The sequence below is a fragment of the Sturnus vulgaris genome, chromosome 5 (genome assembly GCF_052056855.1).
Source record: "Sturnus vulgaris isolate bStuVul1 chromosome 5, bStuVul1.hap1, whole genome shotgun sequence".
In the NCBI taxonomy this organism is placed as follows: domain Eukaryota; kingdom Metazoa; phylum Chordata; class Aves; order Passeriformes; family Sturnidae; genus Sturnus; species Sturnus vulgaris.
Window position 1 is genome coordinate 6,739,337 of NC_142247.1, and position 22,649 is coordinate 6,761,985.

Genomic DNA, 22,649 nt, shown 5'->3' on the forward strand with positions numbered 1-22,649 from the left:
GTCTGGTTGTATTTATGTTGGTGGAGTTTGATAATTTTGTTCCTCTTCTACACATCAAATATAGATAACTCTTGTTACTCTTAATCCTCATCACTGTTAGACATGACTTTGAAAAATTTAGTTTCCTCCTCTGAAGATCTGGGCTAATTAAACTTTCATTCATCTTCTGAAACAAATAAAAGTAGTGTTTCACTCTGCTCTTGCCTTCTGCAGAGAAGGTGCCACGAGCATTGGTGCCTGGGAACGTGGCACTCCTGGGCTGTTTTGCTCAACACCTGGATTTCCAAAGCCTCTCTCCATCAGTTGCACAATAGTTGCAGGTTGTATAATGCCTTTTTTTTTTTTTGTCCTGCTGAACTCCTGCTCTGGCCATTAGTGGCTCTCCCATTTTCCTGTTTTGAATGAAAGCCTGAAGAACAGAGTTTGTACCACCAGCACAGTGGAGTGAGGAGATCTTAATTCCTGAAGCAGCACATTCTCCTTCTGCTGTGTCAAATGTTTTAAAGCTTTGGATCATGGTGTGGCTCTGTTTGGGATTTTTTTTGTGTGTGTATGTGAGGGTCAGCTATTAGCTTTTTCCATTAGTTCTAGTAGGCTGTTACTTGTGGTCAGGGAAACTTGAAAATGCTGATAGGAGGCTGAGATAAGCAGTGAGTGAGTCACGTTTGATTCCTGTGTAGCACAGCAGTTGAAAGTCTTGCTTTGTTTCATGTTGATTTTTCCCCTTGTTTCTGAGTGCCTCCCATGAATGTTTGAAAAATCTGATGGAATGCTTTGCCAACCACATTGTTGTAGTCCTTTTGCCAGAATTACTGACTTTGCTGTGTTAATCGTGTACATACAGAATTAGTTTAAAACTGCTTGCCTGGCCTCTACATCTTTTCCTTGGTGCTTTGCAGACTTGGACTAACACAAAGAACAAGAAGCTGAAAGAAATTTGACAAAGGAAAATAGTACTAACATAAACTGGTAGATTTTGGGTCTACCAGTAGAAGACCAAAATATTTTTTTTGTGTGTGTGTGATAAGTTAAAGTGCCTCTGCCTGGCACTGTTTCCCTATTGCTGTGTTTTCTTTAGCACAGAGCATCCACAGGGCAAGTCAAGATTAGGCCCTCATAACCAGTTTGTTTTCTTTATAGAACTCCAGAAGTTACCTAATTAGCAGTAGTTTCTGTTGGAGACTCTGATATTGGAAATACAGAGAAGTCTCTACACAGGGAGTTAGTGCTGTGGCAGAGAACCATTCTGCAGTATAGAATTATTTAGCTGTAATCGACCAGGTGAAAAATGAATTATTTTTTGAGCTTCTGTCAGCAAAGAGGATTCTCAGTCAGTGCAGCTGAATTTAATATTGTGTGCAACTGGTCTATTATGTTATAAAGAGTGTTGTAGGTTGATACTTTTTTATGAAGCTGAATAAAATTTTCATTGCTATAGATGTCTCTCATAGCTGAAGAGATTGCCTGAACTCAGATGTTGTCCAGTGATTATAAACAGCAATGTCTAGTAAAAATGTCTGAATGTGGCTTTTAACTCCAAAAATTAAGATGTTGTTAATATACTGAGAAGTGGCCTGCTTTCTCACCATAAAGTGGGATTTCTCAGCTTGTATTTGACTAATCTTAGAAACTATGTAAACCCCCTTTAAGCTTTTGATAGTTTTAATGCACAACTATGCTAAGTCAACTGAGTTGGTGTGTTCTTAACCTAATACTTAAGGATTATTATTAATAACTGAGTGTTCTTTGTGTTTTGTTTTCACAAAGCATTAATTTCAAGAGTAAGCTGTGCAGATTGCACCTGATGGTACAGCAAGAAAGCACACAATAGAAGGAACACAAATGCAAACCTTCTAGTGATACTTGTTTCTGCCCAGTGGAATTTTAGATGCCTATATGGCATTTCCATAAGGAAGTATTTGTCTGCTTAAGGGCATCATTGAGGCACTTTGAGGTAATTACTGGTTTGTGCTGGTTTCTTTGGAGGTGGAATTGTCTTGAGTCCTTGTGGGAATTAGCAAAGCCATGAGTGAACCAGGCAAATTCGTGGTCTGTATGTGTCTTGAGTAAATACAGAAAACTTAGTGAAGATTTTCTTGTTCAACTCCCAGCTATCCCATCATGGGATAAGTGCTCCCAAGACCTCAGCTTTTTGTTCAGGTGGTTTCATCACTTTATCTTCTGAGTTTTTCATTAAGTGGTATGAAACATAAAGGAGAAAAATCAATGTTTTCCTTAGATAATTTTCAGAGAGGTAGTGCTGTCGTGGGTTTGTGATGAAGTTTGGTCACTGTGCAAGTCTTGTGCTCGCAGTTTGGTTGTGTGTGTGTCTCGGCTGTCTGGTGGTGTTGTGTATGCACCTGCTGTTTGGATGTAGAAGCAAGAGTGTTTTAAATGAGTTGGCATTAAGCTGTGCATCTCTTAGCCTCCAAAAGCCTTTTAACGTTGTTAGTCTTTGTCATTTTCAAAGAAGGTTAAAACATTCTATTCAGCCTCTTTGTTATATTTGCAGTCTCAAAAGCTGTTTCATTGATTGTGAGTGTTAGTTTCAGGCAATATTTACGCTTTGCTATTGACTGTTTTGTAAGTTTTATGTGTAGGTGGATTTCATTTGCCCCCAGGGAAGAAGCTATCCTAACTAAGGCTTTAATTAGCTGTTTCTTGGTTTTCATTGTAATTCTGGAAATGCAAAATGTGAGAGCTCATCAGAACTGGTGCATTTGGATGGAATTGGAGTCAGTGTTACTAAAATTGTCTCCAAATCCCAGCACAGCAAGGACAGGGAGCTGCTGGAGCCACGACAGAGCAGGGACACCAAGGGATCAGAGGGATGGAGCAGCTCTGCTGGGAGGAAAGGCTCAGGGAATTGGGATTGTTCAGCCTGGAGAGGAGAAGGCTTTGGGGTGACCTCACTGTGGCCTTCCAGTGCCTGAAGGGAGCCACAGGAAAGATGGAGAGAGACTCTTGACAAGGGCCTGGAGTGACAGGACAAGGGGCAATGGCTTCACACTGACACAGAGCAGGGTTAGATTGGATATGAGAAAAACTTTTCCCTGCCAGGGCTGGTGAAGCCCTGGCACAGGATACCCAGAGCAGCTGTGATTGCCCCTGGATCCCTGGCAGTGTCCAAGGCCAGGCTGGATGGGGCTCTGAGCCACCTGGGATAGTGGCAGGTGTCCCTGCCCATGGCAGGAGCCTGGCATAGGATGATCTTTAGGGTCCTTTCCATTCCAGGATACTGTGAATTAGTTTTGTAATGCTTTGTAACAAAATGTTTACTAGCTATGGGGAAGAGAATTTAAAATTTGTGTCTAGATGTAATTGAAAGATGAGCTTTGATAAAAATACATGGAAAAAATGGCAAAGTTGTCAAAAGAGCCAGACTTAGTGTTGTGTATCAGCAGACCAGGACAGCTTATTTTTTGGCCATTTGGTTTCAGGTCTCCCTTGACTGAGCAGGACTCTGAAAGGTATCAGTGCATCTTTACAACATGTTCTCGTGTGTTTGCAGCTCTTTGGCTTTGAACTGCAGAAGTTTGGACCTCACACATGTTGTTACAGTGCATGGGACGTTTTCAAAGGGAATTTGAGGGCTTTGCTGGCCAGTGCTCTAAATCAGGAGAGAGACACTTCCACAGGAGTCTGAAAACAGAAGAACAGACACATTGGGCTTTATTGCTGCTTTTTTCTATCTTGATTCTTTTCCTGTTTTTTCCTGCTAATGGCAGCAGGATCTCAGCCCTGCTTTTGAAATCTGAAAAAAATCTTTCCGTTTTGTCTGGCTTATGTTGAGCACTTAGTTTTAGGTAATGAGTCTGACAGTCCCCTACCAAAACCAAGCAAACAAAAACAAAAAGGTAACTGGTTGTTCAGCTGTCAGGAAGGGTCTTTGAATAAAAGTGTTGACTTCTGCTTTGGTCTGACTGTGGAGTTGATGTGGGGACTTCATTAGTCAGTTAGTACAATTTTGAAAAGGATTTTCTGCTTTAAGATCTTGTGGAGAAAAAGCTTTGGTCATATGAAAATTTTTCACTCATTCCACTGTTCCAGTGCTTGGAGAATTTGGTTATCTAGAATCACAGCCTGGTTTGGGTTGGAAGGGAGCTTAAAAATTATCTTGGTCTAAACCCCTTGCCAGGGGCAGGGATGCCACTAAACTTTACATTTATTTTCACTTTACTATTCAAGGTATTTTTTAACCAGCCCATTTATCTTATTTGTTGTGACTAGCCTTTTGGTGGTTACTTTCCTTTTTTTATTTGACATAGTAGACTTGAGCAGTCATCTATTAAAGCAGCTTTTCCTTGTCTTCCATCCCATACCTTGCATCTCACCCCCAAAAATGTACCTTTTTCACAGAGTTCAAGTACTGACTGATAGGGGTCATGTTTGTATAAGAACTCGCTTTTAATGTTTACATTAAAATTGTCTACGTTTAGCAGCCCCATTGGTTTGAGATTTTGGATTTTAGTGACAGCACCAGCCTGTGCCATAAGCTGAGCAGTACAACTGGACAGTTAAGTGTTGCTTTCTTCTTGATTATTAGGGACCTTTTAAGTGTTGAGTTGTTTTGCCAATGACAAAAATTAAGTTTTGTAGTAGATGAAGCAAGAATTTATATATAATTTTATACTAAATTTCAAATCCTTTAATGGCCTAAATTGCATTTCCTGGTATCTGATGATGAGTTGGCCCTTGTATCTCTCAGGTGCTAATTAACTACCAGTAAGTGTCCAACTAGAGATTGTAATTAATTCTGAAACTGCTGTGCCTTGATCAGTTTCTGCAGGGTTCCTCCTAAGTTCAAGTCTCAAGAGAGACAAATGCTGTGGCTTTACTTCCTGCTGTTTGGGAAGGAGGTAGTGGATTGCAACAGAGAAATTACCTTTTCTCTCACATTTGCCTTACACTTGCACCTGTGTGAGGTCCAAGTGTATGTGGAATTTGTTGCTCAGAAGGTTGATTAAATTTCCTTGGACAGAGTGCAGTAAATCCAGCAAAAATCAGCTTCGTGTTTGTATTCCATTCTATTGACTCACGGGTAATTGCAAGGAAAGAAAAAGGAAGTTTGGCATCTCTTGACTACATAATGAAGTGAGAGATTAAAGCTCCACATGAAAAGAAATCTATGATTATAGTATAGCAGTAGCTGCTGTTAAATGTTTATTTATTGGGTTAGTAACTAAGAAATGGTGTATTATAATCCTGATAATACTTCCTCACACACGCTGGGAGGACACTCAGGACAGGGACCTTGGAGGAAGGAGTGATGGAGGGTACTCATCTTCCCCAAGGACAAATGCTTGTGGAGGAAGCTGGAAATCTGCAAGCTTTCAGGCCTGGCTTTGCTCTCTGCAGGTGCCATCTGTGACTGTTTTTTACAGCCATGAAACACATAACAGCTGCACACTTGAGTATTTTACCTCTTATTAGCCAATGTGTGCTTTCAGTTAAAGACATTTGAAGTTCATTAGATGGAAGCTATTTGCAGACACAAGTTACTTGGAAGAAATTATTGCTTAACAAATTTACTGTATTATTCTTATACTGAAATTGAGTTACTTTGAGGGTGTTTCAACATAAACAAGAAAAGTACATGTTGTCCACTTTTCCGTATTTCACATACATTAATGAAGTTTTTTTCAAGACATCATCTCACAGATCCCTTAATGTGTTGATGGTAGTATGAAGTCTCTTTGGCCCTTGAGCACTTCAACTTTGCCTTGTGTACAAAGGCAGAACCAAGAGGGGGCTTTTGATGGCTCTCATGAGTGAAAGTGCTTTGTCTTGGTAGTGTCCTTTCCTTGTGGATGAGCACTGGCATGACCAGGGAGGAATTCACTGGCTCCTTTTATCCTCTCAGCAGTGTAGTTTTATTTGCTCGTGCATATTGCTGGATTCTCTGTGAGCTTCTGGCTCTTAAAACGTGGATTTGATTCCTGACCCAGTTCACTCAGAACTGAGGGGTGCCACGTGGGCCAGGCAGGAATGGAGCAGGCAGGGAGAATGGTAGAGTTCAGAATTCTGCTTTCAAGTGTCAGTGGAACTGTGTGCTTTGGGAAAAGATGAGTTTGTGGAATCAAATGCAAGGCTGCAGCAGTGCACTGCCTGCAAGGTGGCAGTCACAAAAGAGCACTGCAAGCCTTTGGATCAGGGTCTGGATTTCTGTCACCTGCCAGGTTTTGCTGCTCCTGAGCACTGTCTCAAGTCTTTGCTTTGTCCTGTGCAATGTGAGCAAGTCTGGAATTGGGGTTATTAGCAGTGGCTTATGACTCCTTGCCAAGGAAAGGGCAATTGAAGTTAACCTTTAAACCCTCTGGAAAATCACTGGTTTGGGTGAGAGCTGTCTTGTATTGAAAGGGTTATTTGGAAATGCAGAGTGATGTTGAATGTTCTGCTGATGTTACAGACAAAACTGACACTGGATATTTTTACTGACTGGGTTAATCCTGAACTGAACCAATTTGAATTTACAAACAGTGACTGTTAAATCCTGATATGTTAATTACTTTATGCTCCTGATGTGGGCTCTGCAAACTAACCTACCTTGGTGCTCATACAAAACCAGGCTAAATGATCACACAAAGGGATGCTGTGTAAACAGCCCAGAGAAGCAGAAAAGGAGAGCTTTTATTTGCAGAGATAGCAGCAGTCTTTCATTAATTTTAAAAATAGAACAGGCTCTCAAGGATTGCCTATGAGTTGATATGATGTGGAAATGGAAATTGTCTGGCAGTGCCTAGAAAGTGGAGCATTGTTTGCTCAGGAGTTGTAATACCAACTGTGAGTTAACTGGAGGGGCTGATGGATTCTGGCTGTACTGCAATCACAAGCTGCATGCTGAAACAGTTTTGTCACCAGTGTAGTCATTCTGCTGGCAGGGACACTTGCTCAGTGGTAAAGGAATCATAAAATCTTTGAATAGCTTGGACTTTAAAGCTCATCCTATTCTGACCCCTCTGCCATGGGCAGGGACATATTCCACTCTCCCAGCTTGCTCACAGCCCCATCCAGCCTGGCCTTGGACACTTGCAGGGATGGAGCAGCCACAGCTCCTCTGGAAAGGGAGATCTGGGTTTATTTTTCCATTAGTTCTACATGGTTTTAATTACATGAATGGAAATAAACCAGAATCTTATTCCATATTTTTTCAGTTACTGTCAAATAGATTATTTATCTTTAAGGAAAGAAATTAAAGCAAATGCCACATCATTATACTTCTGTTTTTATGTGCTTCCCTTTCTATGGTGCCTAAATACCTGGATGACTTGCTCAACTGTACTTTTTCAGAGATGTGCATGCTGGATGACATACATGTTTTAACTTGAATCGTTCCTTTTAAATGCCTTCCTGTAGTTCTAACCACTAGATTAATAACAAGAGCTAACCTTCAACCCAAACAGGTCAGTGAGTATGTGAGTACCCAGGCATAATCCTGATTTCTGCTAAATGCTGCTTTACTGTATTACTCAGTCTCTTGCTCTTTTTCTTTAAATATACTTTCTCATACATGCTTTTCTGAGAACCAGTGCAAAATACTTAGTCATAGGTAGGTATGGCAAGAGTTTGCTGTGTTTGAAGCATTAGTAGTTAAGTGTGAAATTGTGCACGTAAGGCAGGAATGTAAAGTGAGGGAGCTGCTCTCTTTAAATCAAAGGGCAGACTTGGGTTGACTGGGAGTGAAAAAGAAGTTTTCAACAACAAAGCAAATTCTTGCCGTGACTTTCTCTGTTCTGTTGGATAATTACCTTGTGAAGTGTGCCTCACTGCATGGAACCACAGCAGTGTGGCCAGGGCAGTGTTTTGGGAGGGAATCCTCTGATCAGCAGCTTGTTGGAACCATCCTGCTTCCAGGGCTGCTGAAGGAAGCCAAGGAAAGCATTCCTGTGTCAGTGAGTGTGACACCTCAGTGCCTCCTGTGTTGAAAAAATGAAGTCTTTTTGCTGACAAGAAGAGCAACTCGTGGTTTCTGTGCAATTCCCCCAGTGTTTTCCAGGGGCAGCCACAGGGGTGAGGGAGGAGAGTAGGACATTCAGGTGAGTCTGTGGGCGAGCTGTGATGGTTCTGTGCTGTATCAGCACCCCCTTTTCATCCTGGAGTAAGGGTTCCATGGGCTTTAATCACACAGGGTTTGCAAAATAAAGTGTTAGTTTGGAGGAAGAGAAAGCAATATGCTCTACCTCTGGGTTTTCTACTCTGTTCTCTGAGCTCATGTCTGCCAGGAGTGCCAGGGCTCTCTTGGTTGTGTCATTTAAACAAAAAGAAAAGAAATCACTTCAAGTGTTTTTCTTCTTTCTCTTTTCTCAACAACTGGAACTCTAAAGGCTTAGAAATATATTAAATTAATTCAAGCTTCTTGTTCCTGGAAAGCAAATGCCCTTCACGTACTTGCAAGGAGAAAAATGACAGGCAGAACTCTGGAGATCTCAGTCAAGACTTTTCTTTTACATCAAACTGCTTTATATTTTAATTTCACTGTTCTTGCTTTATGTGTCAGCATGTTTTGGTGTTTTTTTTTTTTTTGTAGCACTTGTTTTTCAACACCACAGTAGAGCTTAAAGAACTAGGATACAGTGTTGTGAGCAAATAAGGAATATTTTAGAGCTGATTTTGAAGATGAGCAGTTTTTTTTCTCTTCCTGAGAAGAGCTAAATAGCAGTAACAAATAAGCACCTTCTTTTCTGGGATCTAAATGGTGTTGCTCCTGATAAAATGGGGACTTAATGATGCAGTGAAGTCTGGGCTGGACAAGTCCTCTCTCAATTCTGTTTGAGGTGTTGGGTTGCTCAGGGAAGAGAGGCAATAAGTTTTTTGGATCTTGTTATGACTGGCCATCTTCAACAGTCAAGTGAGGACATGAACAAGTGTCTGCAGTCAGTGAAGACATGAAGAGCTTGAAGCTCTTTATATTCTCCTAATGTGCTTTGCTTGCCCTTTGGATCAGTTTTGTCCCTGTAGGTAAAAGCACTAGCCAAGGCAGGGTGGTACAGATCTGTTCATTTGGGAGCACATGCTGTTTATCAGTAGGGTCAGAAAGGGCAGAAGAGTGAGCTGGCAGGAGGGAGAACTGCCTTCTCCTCCCCACTGGCGTGCCCCTAAATTTTCTTGTCAGCATTTCCTGTCTTCTGTTCTCACACCTGATGTGAAGACACTGCCTTACGTCTGCAGAGCTTCATATCACAGGATGGTAAATGGGACTCCAAGCCAGGGTGCTGCCTGCACTGACTGACTTGTGACAGGCAGGCTCTTCTCTTGCTAGAAGCCAAACACCAATCCCAGGTTTATTTTTCATAGGTTATTCTATAGCTGCTGAAGGATGACTTCTGATTAGCAGTGATGAGAAGATAATTGGGACCATCTGCCCCAGATGTGGTAAAAGGCCTCCCTAGCTGGCAGCACCTGATCCTCCTCACCACCCTGTCCAAAACAAACATACCTTTCATCACTTCTTCAAGGCAGCCACAAATCCATCTGTACTTTGGATATGATGTTGTATCTTTCTAGGCTGTGGCCTGGAGGGCAATAATTCATAGTGGTGTAGGCTCCAAGTGATATATGCAGTCTTTCAGAGTTGTCACTGCCTTGATAGGAACAGAAGCTAACGTCTTGTGTCTCCCATTACCCACAAGAACTGACTGAAATTTTCTGACCTTGTTAACATTACAGATGTGTCTCCTTGGAGATAATGACTCAAACTTTCTAAGCTATTCTTTCTGCTTTTTTTCTTCTTTGTGGCTGATTGTTACTTAATTCAACAAAAAGGGATGTAATTTCCAAGATTTCCTGCTTTTAATCAAGAATGCTGCTTTCCTGTATTTAAAAAAACCACAAACACTGAACCCTCCCCCAAAAAACCCACTCCAAGTTTTAAAAAGTGAATTTCATACCTTTTTTATGCTCTTTCTCTGTAAGGCCTTTCTCAGTGTCATAAGCTGCTTTGTGTTTCCTGAACTTTATTTAAACAGAGGCTTGTTTTTGTTCACATGAATTGAGGAACAGTTTTGATCATCTAGTAAGCTGTAGACCACCTGTGAAGAAAATAAAACATGATTTAAGGTGAAAAGATTTGTTACCATGCCAATCTTGTTTTCCTTCCGTGTGAGTGGAAGGGTCACTGTTGTTATAGAAGTGTGTGACTGAAAGAGACCACCTGAGTTGGAAAGTAATTTCTTGTTCTTCCCAATCCTCCTCCTGCCCTGCAGACTATGGACTAATAAAAGTTCAGTCAAAAAAATTATGGGAAAAGCCTCCATGGGAACATGTGTCATTAAAACAGGGAGTTTGAATTTCCAGCAGTCCCTCAAGTGTATGTTTAATTTGGTGAAAGAATGAGCCTGGTTAGGCTTAGTGTTCTCCCTTCTTTCAGAGTAGTGGGAGATCTTTCCACCTGCTGCAAAGGGAGTTTCCCACCCACCAGAGGTAGAAATCTTGCTGCTCTCTGTTTCCTCCCTCCCACTGAGTTCCCTGCACGGGCAGCATGTATTTCCTCCTGATCTAGGATGCACATTGTCACCAGCACGATTTTACCGGTGTGGGGGTGCCAAAACAGATGGATTGTGTAGCAGGGAGGTCTTCTTGGTTCACCCCGAAAAGAAACCTGACCTCTGGGGAAGTCCTTTTTTTGTGGCATCTCTTAAAAGAAGCTCTTCCTTTGAGCTATTTGTGGCATTTGCATATGTGCATCTCCTCAGAACCTTGTGGGAATAAACTTTTAATGCCTCTCCTATTTTACCTACTTCTGTTAATTATGTTTTCTTTGTAATTTTTGGTTTTTTTGTTATGCCAGCAAACCTAGGCAGCAATTTATGCTGTATCCATGCTAAGATTCACTTAGGCTGAACTCCTTTCTTGTTGGTTTGACTGACTTCTTTCTATTCCTGCATCTCTTTGCATTTTATGTGAGGACCTCCTAAAAGTATGAACTCGTGCTGCAGTGTGAGAACAAAGACCAATTTAGTGTTTTCCCTGGGACTTCCATAAAATAAAATACTTAAAACATCTCCATTAAAATGTCTGCATTGATGAAGGGAGGGGGGGGGGGAAGCCTTTTCCTCCAGCAGTGGCTTGATTAATGGAATTATTGTTTGTACAGATTTTGTCAGGAAGCCATATGGCTTGAGGAAAACAAAGAGGAAGTGGCTGATGTTGGGAATCTGATTTAATAGGGGTCCCTAAGGACAGAATGTGGCTCTTATCCTTACTCCTTCCCACTCAGTTTGCAGAGTGGTCTGAGAAGAACTTTAGGGTTTCAGTAGAGCTGCAGATAATGCAGCTCTGTTGGAGTGGAAGTGTCGGTCCCTGCTGCTGGATCAGCATCACAGCCACTCCATTCTCAGGTTCAGAATCCACTGTTCTTCAGCTTTTGTATAAAGTGTCCTGGGGTAATTAACAAACAGCAGTAATTGAAATGTTCACTATTTGCGTATTGGCAGCTGATCAGTTTGCAGTAGATGAAGAAAACTTTTTTAGCATCTCAAAGCTGACTTTTCATAGTTTAGGGTGAGATGATTATTTCTCTATCTCTCCCTTCCCCAGCAAAATTCAAGCATCTGTGCCTCTGGATTAACTAATTCACCATCTGTATCCTAAAACCAGACTTATTTTCCTAATCTAACATATGTAAGTGGGGATTGGTAAGTAACTGGGGCTCAAGCACTGACTTAACCTGATGTGGTGGGTTAGATGAATGTTCTGCATTTTCTATTACTGTTTGACCCTATTTAGGAATATGTGGTGAATAAACCTGAGTAGAGAACTTAAAGGAATGTTCTCTAATGGAACTGCAATCAAATACATTAAGGAGATTTAACAAGCATATCTTCCTTTTGTTAAATTGCAGCTTCTCAGCTGAGGGACGTAAACTCGCCAAAAATTATTCTGCTCATTTCAGAGCTAGAGTAAAAGGCTCATGTGAACCATTAGTAAACGTTACTGGGTCTGAAAGTGGAAAGCACAAAACATCACAAAAACATATTCTGGCAACCCAGGAATTTAGCTGCTATTGGTTTGTGAATGAAAGCTGCATATTCAGTCAGCCATGGTGAAAATTATTTCATATGTGCCTGAGACTTTGGGAGCTCCTGAATGTCCTATTGTGGAGTTGTGGGCTATAATGAGAGAAGCAATTACTCCTATAGGGTTTTGATGCATCTTGTGCATGGTCTGGTATTTTACAGACCTCTCTTCTTTTCAGATCTTTAAGAGATTTTTCTTATTTTCTGAACTCTTATGATGTTCTTTTGCTGGAGTTGGTACTTATTACATCTTTCCATCCAAAAGATATTAGGAGACAAACATTTTGTCTGGACAAAACTCAGTGTCTAACAATAGTGGTAGAGGAGATGCTGAAATACTAGTGGAAAATTTTTCTGATTTAGAGCTGTTTTTCAATGCTGCATTCTATAAAGTTCCCACAGAGTTACACATAATAGGTATATTCCTTAAAAATATTATTCAGAAAATGTTTGGTTGTGAACCCTTAAAAATAACCACATTTCACATGTTCTCCTTGGCTGTGCCATATGAAGCAATGTCTGTCACAGTGATGCTGTTAAACATTGTTGTAGTAAGCATCCCTTCCAAGCTGATTATTAGTCTTAATCAGCAGTTTGGGATTTGTTACCTTTTGCCCAGTTCGTTTGGCTGTTTGTGCATGCATTGCTCGTGATTCACTGCTGCAAGGGAGTCAGGGTGTGCAGCTCCAGAGCACTTGGAGGGTTTTACATCTGGAAGTGCTCCAGTCTGAGGATTATTTTCCTTAAAAAGAAAATTGGGAAAGATTATTTCACAATCTCCTATATTTACAATTTACCAGTGGTAGATGCTCGTGACTACCTAATACAGTGCTTAGGTTTTTGGGTTTTTTTGTTTTTTTTTTTTTCCTAATGTTCTGGAAAGCTGTTGAAATGTTGTTTACCACACTTAAGTTATTTATAGAAGGAACATGTCACACCAGGTATAAGAAGCAGCAAATTAAGAGCAGTATTCCACATTTCTTTCCAACTAACTTGTCAAAAATAAAATACTGCATATATTTACCAGGCTGTTGTAGATCTATAGGTGCCAGGTGAACACTTTTTCCAAAACATTCAAGGAAGGAAGGGGAATAGAACTTCATCTTCAAGAAGGTTGTTTCACTAATGTATGACAATATTTCTGTTTTTCCTTCTAGGAACGGCCCTCATCAGCAGAGTGAACACTGATGCCTGAAGTAGCAGGTTGTGCATAAGCAGACATCTGTATTCATCTGCAGGTAAGAAATTAGCACCAAAACCCTCCAAGAGTTTCCCTGCTCTCTTCTGAAAGTACTTTCACATAAAGCATTTGGAAGCCTCTAAAGTTTCAAGAATCACAGAATGACCTGGGTTGGAAGGGACCTTAAAGATCATCTGCTTCCACCCCTTTCCATGGGCAGGGACACCTTCCACTAGACCAGCTTGCTCAGAGCCCCATCCAGCCTGGCCCTGAACACTTCCAGGGATGGGGCAACTTGCCAAGTTCATCACTCCACCTTTGTTCCTGAGAAGAGAAATCTGAGCAAGATCCCATTTCCCCTGCTCTGTGCAGCATTTTCTCTGAACAGGTGTGTTCTGGGCAGACCTGCCCTGGCCCTGCTGAGTTTCTCTCTCCTGTGGTGGTGTGATCTCCATGGGGTATGCACCTTCCTGGCATCTCAGGCCCATAGCTAACCTGTCCTGGGTGTGGAATGAGAGGAGGCCTTGTCCTTGGATCATCTGCTTGTCAGAAGATCCTGGGCAGCAGATCTTCACTTGAGAAAGAATTTCTTTACTGAAAGGCTTGTCAAGCGTTGGAATGGGCTGCCCAGGGAGGAGGTGTCACCATCCTTGGAGGTGTTCAAGAAACAACTGGTGCTGCTTCTTTGGTTTGGTTGACAAGGTGGTGTTTGGTCAGAGGTTGGACTCTGTAATATTAGAGATCTTTTCCAACCTAAATGATTCTGTGATTTATGGTAAGGAGCTGTCCCCAGCTTGGCCACTCAGACACTGAAAAAAAAAAAAAAATTATCAGGAAAAGTGAATGGTAGCAGGTAGTGTTTTTCCTGACCACATGATGAATCCTCAGTAGAGGAAAAATATCAGAACTTTGACTAAAATTAATACTTCTAGATTATGCATTAGTTTATTTTTCATATTGGTTTGATTTTTTTTTTTGAGTCCCCTGTTTTATGATGTAGATGAGGCTGGTGAAACAAGTGTGAAAAACTGAGAATGCAGCTTCTTCTCTGGCTTGTCATCATTTACAGGCCTTGTTTAAAACTGATTTGCTTTTTGTGCACACATCAGCTTCTCAGCGATAGATTTCCATAGCAGTCACACCACCTTTTTCATTTCTGGGTGTATATTGTCATTTTACCACTCCTTCTATTGCACATGCAGTATTTATAGCAGTATTCTGTTGATAACTGAAGCAGCTGAGGGGCCAGCAGAGCTCAATAAATTAAAATGCTTTGTTTGTTTGCCACAATGACATCTTGTCTCATGCTCTGTACATCAGAGGTACAGATAAGGATAAAGGTACAACAGCTTTATCTGGCTACAGGAAAAGCTGAAGGAAAACAGCATTGGATGGATCTTCCATTATCCTTAATATAGTGTAGAACTAGTAGAAATGTCAGAGCACATAGATAAAATGCAGTCTGTGGTGAAGAGGAGCTTTGCTGAAGGGTGGTACATGTGTGTGGATGCATGTGTCCATATGTACAGCTCCCAAAATGCTGTGTTGGCCAGAGTCTAGCTTCAGACCTGTCTTAAGTTGCCTCATACCTGAGAGGTGTTTTGGGTTATTCATTAAAGCACTTTCAGCCCCACATTCTAGGCACCTGACGTGTCTCTTTAAAGCACAGCAGTGGATTGTTCCTAAAGCAAACATTTCCAGAGTGTTAATTGCTGCCTTCGGCCAACATCATTTTGCTCAAGGGGTGTGATGGTTTGTGTGGGGGGCTGGTACCAGCCATGGGGACACTCCTGCTGGCTAAACCAGCACACAGAATTTAGACAGGCACTGGTCTCTTTTTCCTAGGTGCCACTCAGCCAGAGCACATATACATATGTATGTTAACCTGGAACTCCGGGAAGCTTGGAATGTAATGGTGTTGAGCCAGGTTGTCTTCTGCCAAGTTAAAATATTTAAAAATTTGTTGTTGACTCTATTTTGAATAAATTCCTTTGAGTGGAGTGAGTTTGTGGCTGGCAGCCAGGTGACTGCAGTGTCACTTCTTTATTTGTCACTTTGAAACAAGTCATGTGAGTTACTGTCTCTGAATGATTTTATTGTATGAGAGCAGAAGGTATTTGCCTGCTGGAAATTCGTCAGGATGGTGCCTGCCCATCCTTATATGTGGAGAGTGACTTATTTACCTTCGCTTGTTTTGAATAAACCAGTTTGGTTTTTTTGCCTTAAGCATCACTAATGTAATTTGTTGTTGTTACATGACTTTATTTTGCTTTGTGTTTCGGGGTACAAGACAGGATCAGCTTGTAGAATGTGTTTCATTAAACAAGTATGTGTTTCATGTTTTTCCCCAGCTGAAATAATGGATTTTTGTCCTTTTAAGAAAAACAATATCAGTCCAGTTTTTTTCAGTGTTAATAAATAATATAATGAAGGAAAGGAACAGAACTTACTTACACTGGCAGCACAAGTGGACATCAAATTAGAGGAGTAACTTTGGGAAGTATTTTTCTTTCAATACTTTAAATATGAAAAGCAGACAAAAATAGACAATTTTTTTCTTTGAAGTTCAGAGTAAGTCTAATGATGCTTTAAATTGAATTAACTTGCACAAAGTCTTAAATACAGTTGACAAAAAATGTTTTGAGACCCACTTCAGAACCTTTCACTTGCAGAATGCTACTTTATGTTTTTCTGCATAGTGAATACTGCCTTTTCTGGGATGTTTGATAAGCAACAGAACCAGACTTTGTTGGTTTGTGAGCACTGAGACTTAATTTATATCCTCCAGCTGTTTTGTGGCCTGTGTTTGTCATGATTGAGATGTCTTTGACCTAGCAGAGCTGGGCAGATATTTCTGCTGGTTGGGCTGAAAAGCCTGTGTGCTCCCTTCCACAACCATGGAAGCAGAGTGCAATTCCTTTGTCATCTGAGTGCCCCAGGTGATGAATCAGAAAATACTCCATTCATTGAGCTCACGATTTTCTGCCCTTCACCTTTTATTGGTATCCACTGAAGGGCATTAATAGGTGTGAGAAGTTGCCAGGTGCTCTTAGAGAGGATCTCTGGCTCAGGGCGAGTTTTGCTCCGAGGTGTTGGTGAGTTTTGGTTGAGGTGAGGAATAATCTCAGGAATAATCTCAAGGGAAAAGTGCTGCCTCTCAGGTTCTCATTGCTTCTCCTGCCCATCTCAGCTTTGCTGGGTGCACACTTTTCTCCTGATGCCTGGGCACTGAGTCACTACAGGAAAAAACAAGTTTTCTTAGACAGTGGTATCGCTGGGATCCTTGAGTTTTGCTGCATTCTTTGCATTACAAGAGATACTTTTCATCTCTTGTCTCTCTTCCTCACTCCAGAACTGCACCCTGAACAAAGTGCCTCTTGTTTCCTTGCTGTCTGCGTTGCACTTGTTCAGACTGGTGGGGTAGCAGAGCTGAAATTGAAGATACCATGGCATATGCATCCATTTCTTTCTTCTTCCTCACTTGGTCACATTTTTATTATGTGCAGCTTCTTGCTTTCTCATTTAAGGCTTCTTTTCCTTCACTTTATAGTCCTGTGTATATCTGTCCTTACATAAAACTTGGATCTTATATCCACATCTGAATGGTTTCTTGCATTTGAAGCAGCAGTACTTCAAGTATTGGAAATGGATTTCAATGCATTGAATAATTTGAAAGTGTTTCTGAAGAAATACAGTGGTCTGATAGTTAGAAAAAAAATTCTTCCAGTGGTTTTTCAGAGTTGGGTTTCATCTTGTGCTTGCCAGCTGAGGGCAAACTGAAAATGGAATGTAAGTGGAGACAGGATGTCTGGAAAGGACACAAGTATTGATAATAAATGGTGGGGGTGGTGTGTGGAAATGCCACTTACATGAAGAGACAGTAGTCCCTGGCTTTTCTGCTTCAAAAATATTTGGTTCTTGAGACATGGGTTGCTGCATCCAAGCCCTGGGTGTTGCAGGCAAACCATTTCCTCTTTTTTTCATTAGTTTATCAAGCTTTGGCAAGGTTTGCATCTTCTCACTTGCTGTAGAACAGTGGAAAAAACAGAATTATGCAATTCCTGTGGACTATAAAGTTAAAATGACTTAGTTTGGGTTTTATTACTTTATCAATCACTGGGGAATTCTGTAATATTCTAATCTTGGTAGTAGCAAAATGTGGAAGACTTCACCTCATGGATGTTTAATGATTCACTATCATTAAACATTTGAGAGGAAAAATATGCCTATTACTCAACAAAAGTTTTCCCACTTTATTTACTGCTGTGTACACATCAAACTCTAGTTTTTCCCAGTCTGCAACTGCAAAGATAGTGTTGTTTTTTGCACTAATTGCAAGGCACATTAGTAATTTCTCTCTCTGGCAGGAAAGAAACTCAGCTTTTTTGGAGGCATGTCATTTTGATAGAATCTCTTCTCTTTGTTCCATGTAGATTTGGCAGTTCTGCAGACTGCTTCCTATAAAGGGTAGTTGCACAATTGTTAAAAACAAGGATTTCTGAGCTTTAAAGAAATAGAGGTTTACGTTTTGAGTTGCAGTTGTTAAGGAAACATGCTTTAATATTTGATATCTTGGAGTGAGGAAGGAAAAATAGCAGCTAAATCAAGTCAAATGCATCTCATTTTTCAAATTGCAAAAATCTTACAGATACCTGCAAGATAATATTCAGGTCATTCATAACGAAATAGGAAGAGAAATGTGAATGCCTGGCTTACCTCACTCTGTAAACCTGGTTTTGCACTTTTATAAATAAGCATTTTATAAAGAATAATGTAAGATTTTTCATATAACCTTTCCTAGGTTTGAGGAGACTCATGTAGTTGGATTTGAATTCGAATGGATGTATTTATGATTTAAAGCATATCATTAATTCTTTAAATTTTGCCCAGTTTTAGGTGGTTATTTGCTTACTATCTTATGATTAGCACAAACTGTCTGTGGGCACTTCCCCTTGAGTTCTTTCCAGGATTTAGATTGCTTGCTAGGTAATTGTGTTTAATAAGCCTTTTTGGCCTCCTGATGTTACCTGGTATTGTACACTTCCATAGCTACGTATCAGTAAAGATTAGAAATCCCAGCAACCACTTTTTAAATAAAAGAAAACTGATGAGGCTCTTTTTAAGCTCCCCTCACACAGTTCTAAATCCTTAACCCTGTCTATTAACTTAATGCTGCCAGTGGCTCTCCAGACTGCACAGCCTCTCTCTGTTTTTGTGGAGAAACAGAACCCAGAGGTATTGGGGTGTTATTAAGTAAGAAAGACCAGGAGAAACTAAAAAGTCCTAATCAGATCTCTGGTTTTTGGTTTGTTTTTTTTTTTCTTCTGCTTCCAAAGAGAAATGCAAGCTGGTCTTTGTCCTTCATAAGCAGTGTGGTACAGCAATTCACACAGCAGTGCTGAGAGGTGGCAGAGTCACCATCTCTGGAGAGCTTGAGGAGAAGACTGACTGGATGTGGCACCTAGTTGACAAGGTGGTGATCGACCAAAGTTTGGGTTCAATGATCTTGGAGATCTTTTCCAATGTTAACAATTCTGTATTCTTCAGTCCCAGTGTCTGGAATCCCAGGCATCTCATAAGTTCAGAAAAAATTAAGATCTACCATGATAGGATGAATGATGATACAATTCCTTCTGGAGGGTCAAGTGTACTTCCAGATGGTCTCAATTATGTTGCCCATCTTCTGGGTGCTTTGCAGGAGCTCTTTAAAGCAGAGCTGTGCTTGTCTTGGCCTCTCTGAAAGGCAGCAGAAGTCTCAAAAAGAAGGTGCACCCTCCCTAAGGTGTGGAGGTGAATAGAGTAAGCTCAGTCAGCCCCAAAAGCCATAGGGTCTCATCTGGTGATGCACTGTGTTTTGGTAGGTGCTCTGCAAAAGTGGTTAAAGGACAGTGTGAAGGGGGATAAAGAGACTTAACCACTAACTTGGTGGAGTTGCATTTCCATGTGCATATCTGAGGTGACTCTGGTGAATGAGCCATAAACAGTTCACTGGGTAAACTGAGCAAGAAGTGAGTAAGAAAGGCAGAGATCAGTGTAAAGGGGCTTTCTGAATGAAAATAAGTGGATCAAGTGAAGAAAGGGGAGAGCTGCTTTTGGCAAGTCTGCTGTCTCCAGAGATCTGTCCTGATCTCATCATGCTGGGCAAATGGACACGATGGGGTTGCTGAGGGTGCAGTGAGGAGGAAGATGTAACCATTAGGAGCTGAGATGAAAGCCTGTGACTGCATGGCCAGCAGTGAAAGGCTCCATCTCAGAAAGTGCAAAATGTACACACTGTCTGAAAATACGGAGAGAAGTCAATACATGGAAAATTGTGCTGGTTTAAAAATTTTTGCCATGGAGAAAGAAAGCAAGAACAGAAAAATGAAATTTTTTTTTCCCCTCCCTTGCCATATTGCATTTGACCTAACATCTCTTTTCCATTGGCATTGCTGGCTGTGACTTTTGTTAATTGCTGTCAGTTTTTTGGCAGAGAATCATGTTTTTCCTGAAGAGCTCTTTGCTGGTGATATGTGATCTTTATAAGACTTCCAAGGGGAAGTGTACTTTATTATGATGTTCATATCTGTGCTTCTCATTCCTCCCAGTGAGTTTTGGAGTTTAGGTGAGTTTCAGAAAAATTTAGAGAGAATTAGTGGTTTAGAAAGTATGAAGCTTGTAACAGTTTCCCTAAAATTATCAGCTGAATAGAGAACCTGAGCATCCTCACCTCCTGAAGTGGAATTTGGTTCTGCAGCCATTCTGTGCAGTGTGGCCAGTTGGCCAAAGTGGTGTAGGCTTATCTTGGAGCTGCCTGTGGCACTGCCACAGAACTATAGGAATTCAGACTGAAAATTACAGGAATTTCAAACTGAAAGAGGGGGAAGTTAGGTGAGATATATGGAAGAAATTGTTCCTGGTGAGGCCCTGGCACAGATTGCCCAGGAAAACTGTGGCTGCCCCATCCCTGGAAGTGTCCAAGGCCAGATCTGAGCAGCCTGGGATAGTGGAAGGTGTCCCTGCCCATGGCAGGGGGATGGGAATAAGATGAATTTTTCCCAGCCAAACCCATTCCATGAATTAAGTAATGCACTTTGAGTATTTCAGCCCATAGGCTATTGCTGTGTGTTATGATTACCTCAGATTTTGCTCTAATAAAATTAGCCCAGCTCACAATTGTCAAGAGAGGGGAAATACTTCAGTGATCCAGCTGAGTCCTATAAATAGAGAATAGAAGAAGCAGAGAAGTTCTTTTGTGCCTGGGGAAATATGGAAGTAAGCACAGCCAGGTGTAAATTTTAGAAAGTGATGGGTTCCCCCCACTCATTTATCTTGCTTAACTGTTTAAAGACTGCTCGTAGTAATAAGTTCTGTTCTGTCTTGCAGACTTGTCTAGGTTGCCAGGAAAGCAACTTGCAATTTCTTAAGTCATGTTAATGAATAATGTAGCTGCTCACTGAATAAAGCTTGGAGATTATAATTTTTTGGAACAGTTGTGTTGATTTCAAGTTGAAAGTGCCTCACCTTGTTTCTGTTTGAGAAACTGCCCTTCATTACAGTGAGATTTTGGTAGTCACGTCATACCATGGCTTTAAACCGTGTGCTTAACTGACTTTTGAAACTTTGGTTAATTCAAATTTAAGTAGATGCAGGATATATTTTATTTCCTGCATCCTTCAGTGGAAACTTGCAAGGGGAGGAATGGGCTCATTTGAAGGCAAGGCTCACCACAATATAGAGGAAGGTGGTGTGTTTTGGTCCATATCTTGAACTGTGGGATGTGTAACAAGTTTCTTGTATGTTCGTTTTTTTTTTCCTGAAATTTGCCCTCAGCTCTCATTTGAAGTGCAGGGAACACCTCTCTGACAGCTGAGACTACAGTGCCTGTAGTCAAATGACAAAGCAAATGCTGCACGTGGGCTTGATGGAAGTGTAAAGAACAGATTCAGCCCCACAAAACCAAGAGTTAATGCAGGCCTTGCCAAAAGGGAGCAGATGAGCTCATTGCCTCATTAGTGTAAATATTGGCAATTACACACGAATGTCTTCAGTGCCTCAGCTGGGTGTGTTTGTGGACAAGCCGTGAGGAGAGAGGGGGAAAAGTTAAACGGGTGGAGCTGTGTCTTCCTTGGAACCAGTTTGGAGAATGACCTATTTTGTCTCCTTTGAAGCCAGGGCATCTTGAGGTCTAAGGCAGCTTTGAAGTAATGTGTGTGTATTGTAGCTTTTGTATAAATATTTCCTCTGCAATGAGCCAGCTTGCTTATTTCTCTGCTCTTTGTTTTCTTTCACTCCCACACACTACGTAGACCACATTAGAGATGTATAGATGTGACTTCCACCTAATGCTGCTGTTTATTAATAAAGTGGTGTGTAATAAAGCTGTTTTCTCAAACGCACTATATATTTGCTACTAATGAGGAACAAATACTTACACGGCTTTGGGAGACATTACAGTGCAGTAAATGTCTGCCTGTTGACTGAGATGATGAATCAGGAGATGTTTATTTAATGCACATGTCTCTTTTTGAGCTGTTTGTCACAGCATTTATATGCAGTGCAGGCTCCTTGGCTAACGTATCTGGACAAGGATATTCCACTGCCACAGAATAAATCCTTCCCAGCTGCTGTCTGAACCTCTGCTGTGCTGCCACCAGCTATCATGCTGGAGCCCATCCAGACAAGGGATACCAAGGGGATCATAGGGATGGAGCAGCTCTGCTGGGAGGAAAGGCTCAGGGAATTGGGATTGTTCAGCCTGGAGAGGAGAAGGCTTTGGGGTGACCTCACTGTGGCCTTCCAGTGCCTGAAGGGAGCCCACAGGAAAGATGGAGAGAGACTCTTGTCCTGTTACTCCAGACCCTTGTCAAGGGTGAATGGCTTCACACTGACAGAGAGGAGGTTTAGATTGGATATGAGGACGAAATTGTTCCCTGTGAGGCTGTGGCTGCCCCATCCCTGGCAGTGTCCAAGGCCAGGCTGGATGGGGCTCAGAGCACCTGGGATAGTGGAAGATGTCCCTGCCCATGGCAGGAGTCAGAACTGGTTGGGCTTTAAGATCCCTTCCAACCCAAGCCATTGTGAAATTCTATGATACAGCTCTTCCTAGAACTGTGGTCGGTTGCCAGTGAGGGTTTCTGGGATGAATCCAATCGATCGTGCCTCTCTAAGATTGTGATGTTTCATAGTGACAATTTGTTTGTAGCCAAACTAGAGAATGATGAAAATGCTTCGTGTAAAATGAAGGTGATAACTTCAGTCTTAATCTTGAAACAGATTCAGGGCTGTGATTTAGTGAGTAAGCTTGCTTGAATTGAATTCATGCTTGTATCACAGTAAATTGTGTCTCAAGAGCTGAAAGAAGTGTTGCATCAGATATGGATTTGATATGCTGGTACACATCTTAAATATAATGCTCTCAAGTATTAAATTTTTAAATTTCTGCTTTAAAAACCCTCTGACTGAAATCTAGTAGA

The 22,649-nt window shown here is 41.2% G+C and overlaps 1 protein-coding gene across 1 annotated transcript in view; it reads left to right on the top strand.

The window, feature by feature from the left end:
* The window catches only part of RASSF8 (Ras association domain family member 8), a 73,115-nt gene that overhangs the window by 23,025 nt on the left and 27,441 nt on the right, over positions 1 to 22,649 (top strand). Inside the window, exon 2 of the mRNA XM_014889103.2 lies at positions 13,172 to 13,252. The gene's annotated coding sequence lies outside the window, so the exon portion shown is untranslated. The remainder of the gene's footprint in view (positions 1 to 13,171; positions 13,253 to 22,649) is intronic.